This window comes from Rhincodon typus, chromosome 13 (genome assembly GCF_021869965.1).
Source record: "Rhincodon typus isolate 14 chromosome 13, sRhiTyp1.1, whole genome shotgun sequence".
Classification (NCBI taxonomy): Eukaryota; Metazoa; Chordata; class Chondrichthyes; order Orectolobiformes; family Rhincodontidae; genus Rhincodon; species Rhincodon typus.
Window position 1 is genome coordinate 22,331,668 of NC_063344.1, and position 15,274 is coordinate 22,346,941.

Consider the following 15,274-nt stretch of genomic DNA (forward strand, 5'->3'; position numbering starts at 1 on the left):
TGGATGACCAGAATTGACCTTTCCTGCATTGCTTGATTCAGCCACCTGAAGGGTTAACACTCGGTGCTGATTGGACACAATATTTCTGCAGCTGCTTATGAGGCTGTTCACAGCCACTTCCAGTGACAGTATAGAATGTGCTGGTGACACATAGCAACAGAGCCCAGGATGGCTCAAGGATTGAGGGAGAAGATAGACTCTGATATAGTTCAGGAGGCCTTGGTGGAGGAGGGATATCCTGTACCCGTAAATGGGAAGGAGCCTCCCTCAGCCTTTTTGTCCTTCTCAGCTTCAGCAGCTGGTGCTACTCTTGTTAACCTCATATTTTCTTCCCATTCCACTTGCACAAAGACGCTCCACAACATAGTTCCTTAGACCAAGGGTCCCCCTTCTTCTGGTAAGTCCAATATGCTGGAATAACACAACATTTGCTCTTTACAGGGGAAGATTGCAGAGACTTTCCAGAATAAACATTGATAGAGTGTTTCTTAAACGTCCCAGAAAGTCTTCCGATATGTTTCAAAGCTTTTCGTCACAACTCTTGTTGCAGTGTTGGTGAAATATTGAGCATCTCATTACATAATACTTGGATGACTAGTTGATACTTAACTAATCAATATGGCATTCGGTACCAAAATTCCATGTACCCTCCTTAATGAGCACTGTGCTTAAGTTGCCATAGGAACATGGGAGCAGGAATAGGCTATTCATCTTGCTGACCCTGCTCCAGCATTTAATATGAGCATGGCTGATCAAATACTTCATAGCCTTTACTTACACTATCACCATACTCATCATCATTGATAATCAAATATTTATCAACATTTATTTTAAATATACTCAACTGAGCTTCCACAGCCCTCTAGCCTAGAGAATTCCAAAGACTCATCACCCTCTGAGTAAAAAGAATTCTCCCCATCTTAATTATAAACGGCATTGGAAACATTTTATCTGCATCTACATTGTTTATCCCTTTAAGTATTTTGTAGATCACCGTCAGATCACCTCTCATTCTCTGAAACGAAAGAAACTACAAGCTCAGTTTGCCCAGTCCCTCTTCAGAGAACAGTCCTGCCATTCCCAAGAACAAGTTTGGTGAACCTCCATTGTACTCCCTGTGCGGCAAGAATACCTTACCTGAAATAAGGAAAGAAAACTGCACATAGTACTCCAGGTGTGGTCTAACCAAGCTCCTATACGATTGAACAAAACTTCATTACTGCTGTACTCAAATCCTCCTGCAATAAAGACTACCATTTCATTAATCTTCCTAATAGTTGTTGCACCTGCATGTTAGCCTTCTGTGACGTCTTGTCATGGATATCTAGGTTCTTTTGAAATCTAAACTTTCCAGCTTTTTACCATTTAAGAAATACTCTGCACATCTGTTTTTCTTACCAAAGTGGTGAATCTCACATTTAGCCATATTGTATTACATCTAAGTATTTGCCCAATCACTAAAACATTTTACATCTTCCTCACAGCACATTTTTCAGCTTAACTTTATGTTATTTACAAATTTGGAAATATTACATTTGGTTCCCACATCCAGCTCATTGATGTGAACAGTTTGGGGCCCAAGTTTTGATCCTTGTGGTACCCAATTAGTGACAGCCTGCCAGTGCAAGAATGACCAATTTATTCCTGGTTTCTGTTTTCTGTCTTTTGTCTGTGAATCAATCCTAATTTATGCAAGAACATTACCTCCAGTACCATGTGCTTTAATTTTAGTAACCAAACTTTTGTGGGGAACTTTATTAAAAGCGTTCTGAAAATCCAAACAGCATCCATCAATAATCAATTTTGTTGCTAACACCCTCAAGAAACTCCAGCAGGCTTGTCAAACCCAATTTTCCATTTGCAAATCCATGATGAGTCTGAACATTTTATTCAAGTGTCCATTTATCTCATCCTTAATGATAGGTTCCAGCATTTTCCCTGCCACTGATGTAAGGCTGGTGGCTTTATGGTTCCATTTTTATTTTCCCTTGCTGCTTTCTTAAATTCTTCATCTACAAACTTCTTTAAGCACTAAGTATGAAACCAGTTCATCATGATCAATAACAGTGTACCTACTTGAATAAGAATAGAGGATTTGAAAAATGAGAGCGCACCAAGGTCAATTTAGAATCCTATCAAAGAAGCATACAATGGCAAAACCAGTAAAACTTGGAAATGACATCTTTGGTATGTACTTGGAAGATGGCTTAGGTTACACAGGACAAGTTTAAAACAATTCCATTATTTCCAATTTTTTCTCGTTTTACTTCTGAGAGGAGGCAATTCTCTGCCGTTATATCCATTCTGGTTCCCTGCAAGAGCTATGTAGCTAGTTTCACATTTCTATCTGTCCTCTATCCCTGTAAATATTAGTTCTTCTCCAACCCCTTTACAAAAGCCTTGATTTATCCTGCCTCCAATACAGGCTGAGACAGCACATTCCAGTCGGAAACTGCTCTTTTCATGAAAAGGTTTTCCTAACCCGAATCCTGGCGCTTCTAAAATGTTACACTCACCACAAGTTTTACATTGGCCTCATTAAAACATTGGTTCAGACATGGATAAAAAAGCTGAAGCCAAGAGAGGAGGTGAGAATGATTGTTTGTGGCATAAAGGCAGTATTTGAGTCAGTGTAGCAAAACAAGGGTAATTTGGAATCATCAGGAAAACTCTCTACTGATTAGAGTCATACTTGGCACAAAGTATAATGGTTGTGGTTATTGGAGGTTAGTCATTCAGTTCCAGGATATCTCAGTAGGAATTCCTCAGGGTAGGGTGCTAGGCCCAACCATCTTCAACAATTATCTTCCTTCAATCATAAGGACAGAAGTTGGGGATGTTTGCTCATTATTGCAGAATGTTCAGCACCACATGTGACTCCTCAAATAGTAAAGAAATATTTATCCATATGCGGCAAGACCTAGACAATATCTAGGCTTGTGCTTGTATGTGATGAGTAACATTCACTCTCTCAACTGCCAGCTAATGTTTATCTTCAACCAGAGATAATCTAACCATTACCCCTTTACATTCAATGACAATACCATTGCTGAATTCCTCACTATCAACATTGATGAGAAACTGAACTGGACTGGCCATATAAATACATGGTAACAAGAACAGGTCAAAGAATTGCAATTATTAACTTACTTCTTGTCTCCCCCAAAGCCTGTCCACAATATCTAAGGCACAAGTCAGGAGTGAGATGGACTTGCCTGCATGAGTGCAGCTTCAGCAACTATGCCAAACACTTAACATTATCCAGGACAAAGCAGCTCACTAGACTGGCATCACATCCACTCATTCCAACACTGACAGTGGAGAGCAGCACTGTATACCATCTACTAGTGGGAGGTGATGGTCTAGTGGTATTGTCAGTAGACTATTAATGTACAGACACAGATAATATTCTGGTGACCTGGGTTTGAATCCTGCCATGACAGATGGTGGAATTTGAATTCAATTTTTATTTTAATCATTTGGAATTAAGAATCCAGCGGTGACCATGGGTAGCACGGTGGCTCAGTGGTTAGCACTGCTGCCTCACAGTGACAGGGACCTAGCTTCAATTCCAGCCTCAATCAACTGTCTGTGTGGAGTTTGCCCATTCTCCCCATAAATGCGTGGGTTTCCTCCAGGTGCTCCAGTTTCCTCCCACATTCCAAAGATGTGCAAGTTAGGTGGATTAGCCATGGGAAATGCAGGGTTACAAGAATAGGATGGTGGGAGAGTTGCGGATGGGTTGCTCTTTGGAGGATCAGTGTGGACTCGATGAGCCTAATGGCCTACTTCCACGCTGAAAGATTCTATGAATCTATGAAACCATTGTCAATTGTTGGGAAAAACCCATCTGGTTCACTAATGTCCTTTAGGGAAGAAAACTTCTGTCCTTACCTGGTCTAGCCTACATGTGACTCCAGACCAACAGCAATTAACAATTAGGCATAGTCAATAAAAACGGCCTAGCCAGTGATGCCCACGTCCTGTGAATTAATAAAAGAAGAGGTGCACTGCAGAAATTCACTAAGCACCTTCCAGACCCATGACCACTAAGATCTAGAAAAAGAAGGCCAGCATATACACAGGAAGAGAACCACGTGCAAGTTCCCCTTCAAGCCACTCACTATACTGACTTGTAAGTATATCCTTCACAGTCGCTAGGTCAAAATCTCAGAACTCACTCATTCAAAGCATTGTAGATATACCTGCAAAAAATGGACTGCAGGCAGGCAGCTCACCATCATTTTCTGCAGGGTAGTTAAGGAGCAATAAATGCCTGTCATGGCTACATTAATAAACAAAAAGATTTTTATTTTATTACACAATTAACCTCTGAATGAAATATTTTCTAATTTTCAATTGTCAAAGCAGTTTTGTATCCTGAAACCCGGTTCTCTTCCATACTACAAGAATTTGAAAGCAAAATAACTGATGTAAATAAACTGCCATGACATTGAAAAAAATTTAAAAACCTGTAGGAACAATTCACAACCTGCTTTATTAAAACTTCACAACTTCTTTATTCATTTTCAGGGCCCTTGGATTTGTGGTATGTTATGATTTATACATCACATCCTTAACAGGGTTCTCATCACATGAATTACTCAGCCTTAATGTAAAATACTTTCATGTCAATACTGTGAATCCATCAGTTTTATTACACAAATTGAACCTCAGGGAAGAGTTTCATTGCAAGACATTAATTTATTTGGTTTTGACAAATTGACCCAGAATTTGTGGCAAATCCAAACTTGGGGCCTGTCTCCTCTTCAGAATACGTTGCTGGATTTTCCATTAACTAACAATCTGAGTATGACTAGTTCACTATTATATCTCCAGCAATTTCTTACATCTCATTATATTATGATTGCTAATGGCCAGATGTTTCTCTGTGCTTCCTACTTTTATGTGCTGTGCTTTATGTTCTGGATCCAGCTGTGATTCCTTGTTTGTTGGGCTTCTCACACACTAGGTATGGAAGGGATCCTGCACACACTGTCAGCATCCTACTCGTAATCAGTCCCCATTCAGTGAGGCATCACCAGTACTCATGGTTGCCACCTATCTATGAGGAATCAACCAGTTCCTCTTTAAACCCCAAATCTGTTCCTCCCCCATAAGACTTGATCTTATTTAGTGACCTATATGCATTGTTGATAATGATATTTTAAATGATATTAATGTTGAGAATGAAGTCAACAATGTTAATGGTGTTGATATTAAACTTGTTGCTGTCAATCGTGATGTTGTTAACATTATGAATTTGATATTGCTTGATTTGATAGTTTAATGAGATAATTTGTTATGATACTAATTTATCTGGTGAGTTTAATTAAATTGCCTTTTTTGATGTGATGATTTGCTCAGATTTTTTTTAATTTTCTCCTTTTGCATATACAAAATGTAGAAACTAGGAACAAGCATTTAAAACCTCAGTCTTGCTGTGTCAAGACATTGTGTCAACTTCTGGCATTATTAGGCTAGCAGTCCCTCTGCATCTGCAAGCAGGGTCAGATTATTGTACATTTTCCACATTCTTCACTGACATTAGGAAACAGTAATGGCCTTATGAAATACAATCACATCAGCATTCTCTTTAAAGTGACGGCCTCTTAGCAACTACACTAAGGGGTAGGAGGTAATTCTGTCAGCTATGGTCTAATTGAATGCTGGGCAGGAGCCAAATGCCCTATTATTGTTCTTATATCAAAGTAAGATGGCAAGTTGCTCTTTTTTAAATCTGTGAAGAATACAGCTGAATCTTTTAAAAAGGTTTAACACTTCAGTTTAAGATGGAAGTAGATAATAAATTATAGCAGACAATGAGGTGAATCAGGGTAGTTAGATTAAATCAACTTGCACTTTAAACTCCGCACTGAAATGACCTCTTACTATGCCATAAATGTGATAAATCATCACACAATGGTATGATAGAATGGGTCAATGACTGACAGTAGTGAGACATGAATGTTGATGTCACTGTTGTGACTCTAACATCCAATTTTCTGTTGGCAATCTGATTCCAGTGTTATGATTCCTGTCTTAGTTGTTGTCAGTTCAACTATTGACCTGATTTGCATAACAGATTTGAATAACAACAGTTGCAAATCAACTAGACATTGACATTGTGAATGTGACCTAAATCTAGACTTGCAGCTGGAGCGGACATTGCAGTTAGGAGAGGGATTTTGAGAAGGATAGACTCTCATTACTCCAATTCATTGTGGGCTCAGTCCTTGACAGTTGCATTTCAGACTCCAGAATGAGTCACATTGAAGCAAAAGTGATAATAATAGAACTTCAATGAATACTCTGCAGTGAAAGAGTGTTAAGATTCTCAGTGCCAGATGGAAAAATTTCATTTCAGGTTAGGGATCACAGCATCACAGAAATGTTGTAATTTAGATCTGAGTAAATTTTTTCACTTAGAGGGTGGTAGAAATATGGAAATGCTGCCTGATAGGGTGGTGAAAGCAGGTACTCTCACAGCATTTAAGAAGCGTCTGGACAAGCACTTAAAATACCAAGGTATAGGAGGCTATGGACCAAGTGCAGGTAAATGGAAGTAGTGTAGATTGGTGTTTATTGGTGGGCATAGACATGGTGGGCCATAGGATCTGTTTCTATGGTGTATGAATCTATGACGTAAGAAGGCCATTCAGATCATTGTGACCATCATCACTCTAGGATTGCTAAAGCCGATTCACAAACTGGAATAAGAATAGAAAATGGTTCTCACTCAGTTTAGTGAAGATGAATCCCAGTCTGAGATAAAAGATGAAAAAAAACTCGCTCGGAGATCAGTGAGAAAGATTCTCACACAGATCACTGTGAGAAAGATTCACTCCCTGGGATAAGTGAGATTCCAATATTAGGATCAGTGAGAAACATTCCCGCACCGTGAAAAGTGGGAAGAGATTCTTGCCCTGGCATAACTGGGAAAGATGCCCACACTGGGATCAATGAGAACAATTCTTGTACTGGGATCATTAAGATTAGCGCATTGGGATCAATGAGATTCTCGCACTGTGATCAATATGATTAGCGCATTAAGATCAATGTCACTTTTATTTAACAGTTGAGTAACTTTGTCACTTTAGAGGGAAAGATAGAAGGTTCTTAGCCTTGGACAGTTATAGAAGATTCTTACTATGGAATTGATAGGGAATGTTCTCACTTTTCAGAAGATTACACACAGTGTACAGCACAGAAACAGGCCATTCAGCACAATCTATCTATGACCTTATGTGTCTCTTCCCATTCTTCCTCAGCTGAATATGCTACTGTAACCATCTATTCCCTTCTCCCTCATACGCTTGTCTAGCTTTTCCCTAATTGCATCAATAAAATGCATTTTAACCTAACCCCATGGGAGGGAACTTTCAGCCTAAATTGCTTTGAATACTAAAAGGCATTTGATGTTGTGCCGCTCAATAGATTTATGAGCAAAGTTATAGCTCATGGAATAACGGGATAAGACCATCATGGACATGAAATTGGCCAAATAACAGGAAACAGAGATTACTGGTTAAGTTTTTTTAGGTTGGTGGAAGGTTTGTAAAGGAGTTTCTCAAGGGTCAGTATTGGCTCTCTTGCTTTTATTAATATATGTTAATGATTTAGATTTTGGTGAGCAGGGAACTGTTTCAAAATTTGCAGATGCTATATAATTTGGATGCATTGTAAACTGTGAAGACAGTGTTGCACTCCAAAAGGACATTGACAAGTGGACAGATAGGTGGCAGATGAAGTTTAATGTGCAGAAGTGTGAAGCGATACATTTTGATAGGAAGAACATGGACAGACAAAATAAAAATAGTATAATTCTAAAAGGGATTGCAGGAGAAAAGTGACCTGCATGTGTATGTGTGCAAATCTTTAAAGGTAGCAGGATGGGTCACAAGCATCGTTAGTAAGGCATATAGTATCCTGGGCTGTATTAGTAGAGGCATAGAGTACAACAGCAAAGAGGTTATGATGAATTCACATAAGTTACTAGTTGGTCTCAGCTGGAGTATTGTGTGCAGTTGTGGGAACCACACTTTAGGAAGGATATGAAGGCATTTGAGAGAGTGCAAAGATGTTTATGAGAATGGTTCCAGGGATGAGGAATTATGAAGCTGGATTTGAGAAGCTGAGACTGTGCTCCTTGGAGAAGAGAAAGCTGAAAGGCAATCTGATTGAACTATTCAAAATCCTGAAGGATCTGGGCAGAGTCGATAGAGAGAAATTGTTCCCACTTGTGAAAGGATCAAGAATGAGATGGTACAGATTTAAAGTAATTATTAAAGAAAGGAAAAGTGAAAGGCAGAAAATCTTTTTTCACGTAGTGAGTGATTTGGGTCTGGAATGCATTGCTTGAGTGTCAATTAGAGGCAGATTAAATGGCAACATTGAAAAGGGAATGAGTTTGTTATCTAGAAAGGAAAATTCACAGTGTTTAGGGAAAAGGCTGAAGAAGGGTATTGAGTGTGACACTCATTCAGAGAGCTGAACGCAGATACAATGGGCCAAATGGCTTCTTTCTGCATTGTAATAAATCTGTGATTTTGTGAATTTCCCATTGGATTTCTCTGCAACTATAATATAATGACATCCTCCAGCTATGCTCTTTTCCACAAATGGAAACATTCTCTCTGAATACACACTATCAAAATCTTTTAATTTTAGAGATCTCCCATTAAGGTTACACCTCACCCTCCTCTTCAAAGAAAAGGTAAAGATAAGGTTGCTATAGTCCTAGAGAGAGATAACTAGTGGTGGTTTAACCGAGGGTCACCACACCTTGGGCAAGTGGACAGGTTGAGAAGGAGAGTCCCTTATCATAACTGTGCTGTTGGCATCATTCTGTATTGCAAATCTACCATCCAGCCAACAGAAAACAGACCCAGCCTGTCAATACTTTCCTGATAAAGTTATTGGTTGGTTTGCCGAGCTGACTAGTTTTCATGCAAAGTTTCGTCTCCCATCTAGGTGATATCATCAGTACTGTGTAGCCTCTGTTGAAGCGCTGTTGTTCTGTCCCGCTCTGAATTTATATAGTCCAGTCTATCATGGTGGGCAGTCTTGTTTCCAGTTTTGTACCATAGTGGTATGTAGGTGGGGTCAATTTCAACATGTTTGTTAATTGCATCGGTGGTTGAAAACCAGGCCTCCAGGAATTCTCGTGTTTGTCTTTGTCTCACTTGTCCTAGTATTGTAACTTTGTCCCAGTTAAATTGATGCCCTTCTACGTCAGAGTGTATTGAAATGAGGGAGAGCTGTTTGTGCCGTTTTGCTGCGAGTTGATTTCATGTATCCTGGTGGCGAGTTTCCTGCCCATCTGTCCTATGTAGTATTTCTCGCAGTTGCTGCATGGTATTTTTATATATCACATTTGTCCTGCTCATTGTGGGTATGGGGTCTTTCGTCTTTGAGAGTAACTGGCGAAGTGTGGCTGTTGGCATGAACATTTGCATGAACACCAGGCAGCTTGGTGAACCAATCAACAACTCCAACCGCGAACCTGAGCTACAGATCTTCATTAAAACATTAAACTTGCTTCATGAAAAACCCAATCATTTCGATATTGTCCTTGTGTGTCTTCTCACCACCCTCTCAATTCTCACTACATCCTTTTAGTACTAAGTTGACCAGCACTGTAGCCAGTACTCTAAGTGTGGTCAAACTAAAGTTCAATACGGGTTTAGCATAACTTCCTGACTGTTCCACTCTATTGCTCCAGTAAAAATGTCTATGCTTGGTTTGCTCTCTATATGGCCTTGCTCACCCAAGGCACAACTTGTAATTATTGATGTATTTGTACTCGGGGATTCCGTTGTTCCTCTACCCCACACCTTCCAAGTAATAATTAACCTCACACTTCTCACCACTAACATGTACAACTTCACCTTTGTATGTATTAAGTTTCATTTGACAACAATTGGTACATTCTGCAAAGTTAATAATTTGTCATCCAATTCGTTGCAATGTCCGTTTCAGTATCATCAACACCAACTATGCCCCCACCCACGGTAAATTGTTGTCATCTACAAATGTAGAAATTGTGTTTTTGATTCCAAAGGCCAAATGTTTAATGTAAATTGTGAACAGCAGTGTCCCCATCTGCCAGTCTGAGTAACTCTCCTTGACTCCCACTCTGTTTCTGAAGCCAGTGAGCAATCCACTCTGTCATTTGTCCCAGACTCCACATTCTATAACCTTATCCATTAATTTATTATGGGGAACCTTTCAAACCTTTTGAAAACCTGAAAAGTTGCATTGCCTATTGGCAACAGGGCAGTAATAAAGGCTGAGACTTTGATATAAAAAAAAGGCAGAAATTAGGAATTGAGAGCAAAACAGCAAGAAATATAAACATAGATGGACACGAAACTTCTACAACTGCACAAAAAGGAAGGAAATAGCTAAGGTAAGTGTATTTCCCCTGAGAGGATCAGACCAGAGAATTAACAATAGGAAACAAAGAAAATGGTAAAGACATTGAACAAAAATATCCCAAGAATTATAGAAAATCTAGAGCAAAAAAGAAGCGAGGAAATTAAAACAATCACAATTGCTTGAGAAAATGTACTGGTAACATGACTGGGATTAAATGCTAACATGTCACCTGGGCATGCTCCTTATGATCTTAAATAAATTTCTTTTTAGTTCACTCATGGGACATAGACATCACAGGCTGACCAGCATTTATTGCCCGTTCTCAGTTGTCCTTGAGAAGGTGATGGTGAGCTGCCTTCTTGAATTGCTACAGTCCACATGCTGCAGATTGGTCTGAAATGCCCTTACGGAGGAGATTCCAGGCTTTTGACTCTTAGAAAGTGAAGGAACGGCGATATATGAGGGTTCTGCTATAATGCGTGTTCCCGCAATGCGAATTGGCTATAATGCGACTGATGAATAGGGGAACACTATTTCTAACACGCAAATTTGTGTTGGCTATAACGCGATTCCATTGGTGCATGGAGGAGTATGCATTGACATCACATTATCATTTCACTGGCTTTGTCCTGAGCGTGCACAACGTTAGCGCCAACAGAATCTCTGCCCCAACATCACATGATCATCACACTTTCTGTGAGAGGTACAGTACTCATTTTTGTTTGCAAATTCTGCCATGTTGCCTACAAGAATGCAAGGACAAAGTGACAAGAATGTTAGCAAGAAGCATCCTGGTGATAAAATTGTGGTTGGTGAACGTAAAAGAAAGGCTATAACATTGGAAGAGAAGCTAGATGTTATAAAGTGTTTTGAGCATAATGAGAGAGCATGTGTTATTGTTCACATAACAGGAATAAAGGAGTCTACCTTACACACCATTAGGGACAATGAAGAAAAGATTAAAGCAAGCTGTATTGCTGGAAAAAGTCGCAGTGCTAGCAAATTTGTGAGGTCATGAACAAAGGAACTTGAGGAGTTGAAGCAGCTTCTAAGTGTGTGGATAGAAGATCAAACGAAAAAGCAAACCCTTCTCACCATGAAAGAAAAAGCCTTATCAATTTATGAAGATCTAACAAAAAAGCTGAAAATCCTGCAGATGTACCTGCCTTTAGTGCTAGCAGTGGCTAGTTTTCTGGTTTTAAGAACTGCTGTGCTTTTCATAATGTAAAGTTATGTGGCGAAGCTGTCAGTGCAGATGAGGAGCATGCGGTGGCATTTCCTCCCATAGTAAAAAAAATTAATTTACAAAGAAGGCTACAACTTGGATCAAATTTTCAATGTGGACGAGACAGGTTTATACTAGAAGCAAATGCCATCAAGAACTTACATTTCTATGAACGAAGCACACGCTCCAGGCTTTAAGGTGGCAAAGTATCATATGACTGTGCTGCTGGATGCCAATGCCAATGGAGACTTAAAGTTTAAGCCTATGGTGGTGTACCACTGTGCCAACCCGCGAGCCTCAAAAGGTTACCTTAAGTCTACTGTAGGCATCTACTTCAGGTCAAGTAAAAGAGGTTGGATAACTGGGCAAAGGTTTTCTTACATTATTGTTGATGTTTTAGAAGATACTTAGAAAGTATTGCAGGAAAAATAACTGGATTGCAAAATTCTCCTCATTCTGGCTAATACGCCAAGCCATCCTCCCACCATTGGTGAGCTTTCTCAAAACATCAAAGTGCTATTTCTACCCCCAAACACAACCTCTCTCCCTCAACCCTTGGACCAGGGTGCAATAACAGCTTTTAAAACTTATTATTTAAGGTGCATATTTAAGAGGCTGATTGCAGCCACTGAGGGGAATAGGGACAGTGTTCTTCAATTTTGGAAGAGCTTTAACATCAAGAATGCAATAGACATTATCGTGGAAGCCTGGGGTGATGTCAGTAAGGACTGCTTACATGCAGTTTGGTGGAAGCTTCTCCCAGATTTTTTTCAAGATTTTAAATCTTTGATCTGTCAGAGGAGCTCCCAAGAATCAAAGAACATTGTGTTGATCTTGCAAAGCAAGTCAGATTTGAAGAAGTGGAGATTGAGGATGTTGAAGAGCTGCTTGAGTCCCACTGTGAAGACCACTCTACAATTGATCCACAACAACTTGTCACTGAGGGGGAAGTGGAAGCTGGAGATGAAGAAAATGAAGTCCAGGATGCAGCACCATGAGAGCTTTCCACTTCTGTTTTGTCTTCTACCCTGAAGAGAATTGAGAAGCAGTTGCAGCTCTTAGAGGACAACGATTACAATGCAGAATGCAGCAGGGTTCATGGAATAAGATCTTATTTGGCACCCTATAAACAGCTTCTTCATGAAAGAAGAAAAACAGCAAAGCAGCAAAAACTGGATGTCTTTTTTAAGCCAAGCCCAAGAAACAGTCAGAAGACTATGAACTACAGGCCACCCACTTCTGGATTAACTATTTTTCCCCCTAACGCTGTAACTACAACTGCACCTGAAGATAATGATCATGATGATGATGATGAAATTGACGATCCTCAGCCACTGCACTAACAACAGATCAACTTCAAAACCTCCTCCCACATCAAGTCATCTTGATTTTTTTCCAAGGTGTTAAATTCACTTTTGTTTCATTATTAGATATGAGTTAAACATTTATTCAAACTGTGCTATCCTCTGTGTTAGGCTTTTGAGTGATTTTTGAGTAATTTTGAGTGATAATTTTGGTGGTCTGCCCTAATCCCCACTTTTTCCATAAGCCCTGTTATTTCTATAGTGCAATTTTCTATAACGCAATGTTGCACAGGAACACAATTATCGCGTTATAGCAGACCTCCCTGTATTTGCAAGTCAGAACCGAAAGAACCGCAGATGCTATAAATCAGAAACAAAAACAGAAAATGCTGGAAAAGCTCAGCAGGCCTGGCAGCATCTGTGAGGAGAAATCAGAGTTTACATTTCAGGTCCAGTGATCCTCCCTCAGAACTGATGGTAGCTAGGAAAATGTCAGTTTTTATGCAGAAGATAGGGTGGGGGAGGGGCTAAGGTGGAGATAGAGCCCAAAGAAAGAGAAGAATAGTTAGACAGACACATGAATAGATAATGATCTGGCTAGGAGGGTGAATAGCTGTTAATGGAAACTGTTAGTGGCTGACAATGGGTTGTATGTAATAGCTGACGAGGTGATCACAAGGCCTGGTGTGTGGGGGTGGGGCATGGGACATAGGAGAGTACAAGCCCTAAAGTTATTGAACTCAATATTGAGTCTTAAGGCTGCAGGTGGCCAAGCAGAAAATGAGGTGATGTTCTTCCAGTTTACTTTGAGCTTTGCTGGAGCACTGCAGCAAGCCCGAGAAAGAGATATTGGCCAGGGAACAGGGTGGTGTGTTGAAGTGGCAGGCAGCTGGAAATTCAGGGTCACTTTTGCAGGCAGAACGTATGTGTTCTGTGAAGCGGTCATCCAGTCTACACTTCATTTCCCCAGTGCAAAGGGGACCACGTTGTGAGCAGCAAGTGCAGTAGACAAGATTATGTAATGTGCAGGTAAAGTGCTGCTTCATCTAGAAGGTATGTTTGGGACCTTGGATACTGAGGAGGGAGGTGGTAAATGGACAAGTGTTACACCTTCGGTGATTGCATCAGAAGGTGCCATGGGGCTGTTAGCAGGTGTTGGGAGTGAAAGGAAGAGCAGACCAGGGTGTCCCATAGACAACGGCCCTGTGGAGAGGAGAGGGGAATATGTCTGGTGATGGCATCTTGCTAGAGGTGGCAGAAATGACAGCTAATGATTTTCTCGATGTGGATGCTGGTGGGATGGTAGGTAAGGACAAGGGGAACCCTATCACTGTTGCAAGAGGGAAGAGATGGGATGAGGGCGGAAATGTGGGAGATGGGTCAGACCTGGTTGAGGGCCCTGTCAACGATGTTGCTGGGGAATCCTCGGTTGAGGAAGAAAGTGGGCATTTTGGCAGCTCCCTTGTCGAACTTGGCATTATCGGAACATATGCAACAGAGATGGAGGAACTGGGAAAATGGAACAGTCTTTACAGGAAACAGGGTGCAAGAATGTATAGTCCAGGTAGCTGTGAAAGTCAGTGGGTTCATAGTAGATATTTGTGGCCAATTTATCCCCAGTAATAGAAACAGAGATGTCAAGCAAGTGAAGGGAGGAGTCAGAGATGGACCAGGTGAAGGTGAGAGTGGGGTGGAAATTGGAAGGGAAAAATCGATAATCCTTTCCAATTCTGGATGAGAGGGAAGTAGCACTGATGGTATCATGGATATACGGGAAAAAGAGTTGTGGGTGGGGGTCAGAGGGAACCCACGTGGGCCCCAGTTATGCCTGTCTCTTTGTGGGGTACATGGAACCTTTCTCGTTCCAGTCCTATTCTAGCCCCCATCCACAGTTTCCACCCTGCTCTCGCCTTCACCTTGTCCATCTCTGACTCCTCCCTTCCCTGCTTTGACATATCTGTTTCTATTTCTGGGGATAAAGTGGCCACCTCCAGCAAGATGCCATCAACAGACACATATTCCCGTCTCCTCTCTCATCCGCCCTCCGCAGTGACCATTCCCTCCGGGACACACTGGTCCATTCTTCCTTCACTCCCAAACCCCACCCATGGGCCAGGGTACCTTTCTGTGCAATCGCCAAAGGTGTAACACTTGTCTATTTACCTCCTCCTTCCTCAGTATCCAAGGTCCTAAACATAGCTTCCAGGTGAAGCAGCACTTTACTTGCACTTCACGTAATCTTGTCTACCGCATTTGCTGCTCACAATGTAGCCCCCTTGACATTGGGGAAATGAAGCTTACGCTGGGTGACCGTTTTGCAGAACACCTATGTTCTGCCTGCAAAAGTGACCCTGCCACTTCAACA

The 15,274-nt window shown here is 40.8% G+C and overlaps 1 protein-coding gene across 1 annotated transcript in view; it reads left to right on the plus strand.

Moving 5' to 3' along the window:
• masp1 (MBL associated serine protease 1) overlaps positions 1-15,274 on the plus strand; it is a 97,121-nt gene that overhangs the window by 40,423 nt on the left and 41,424 nt on the right. The gene's annotated exons all lie outside the window — the stretch shown is intronic.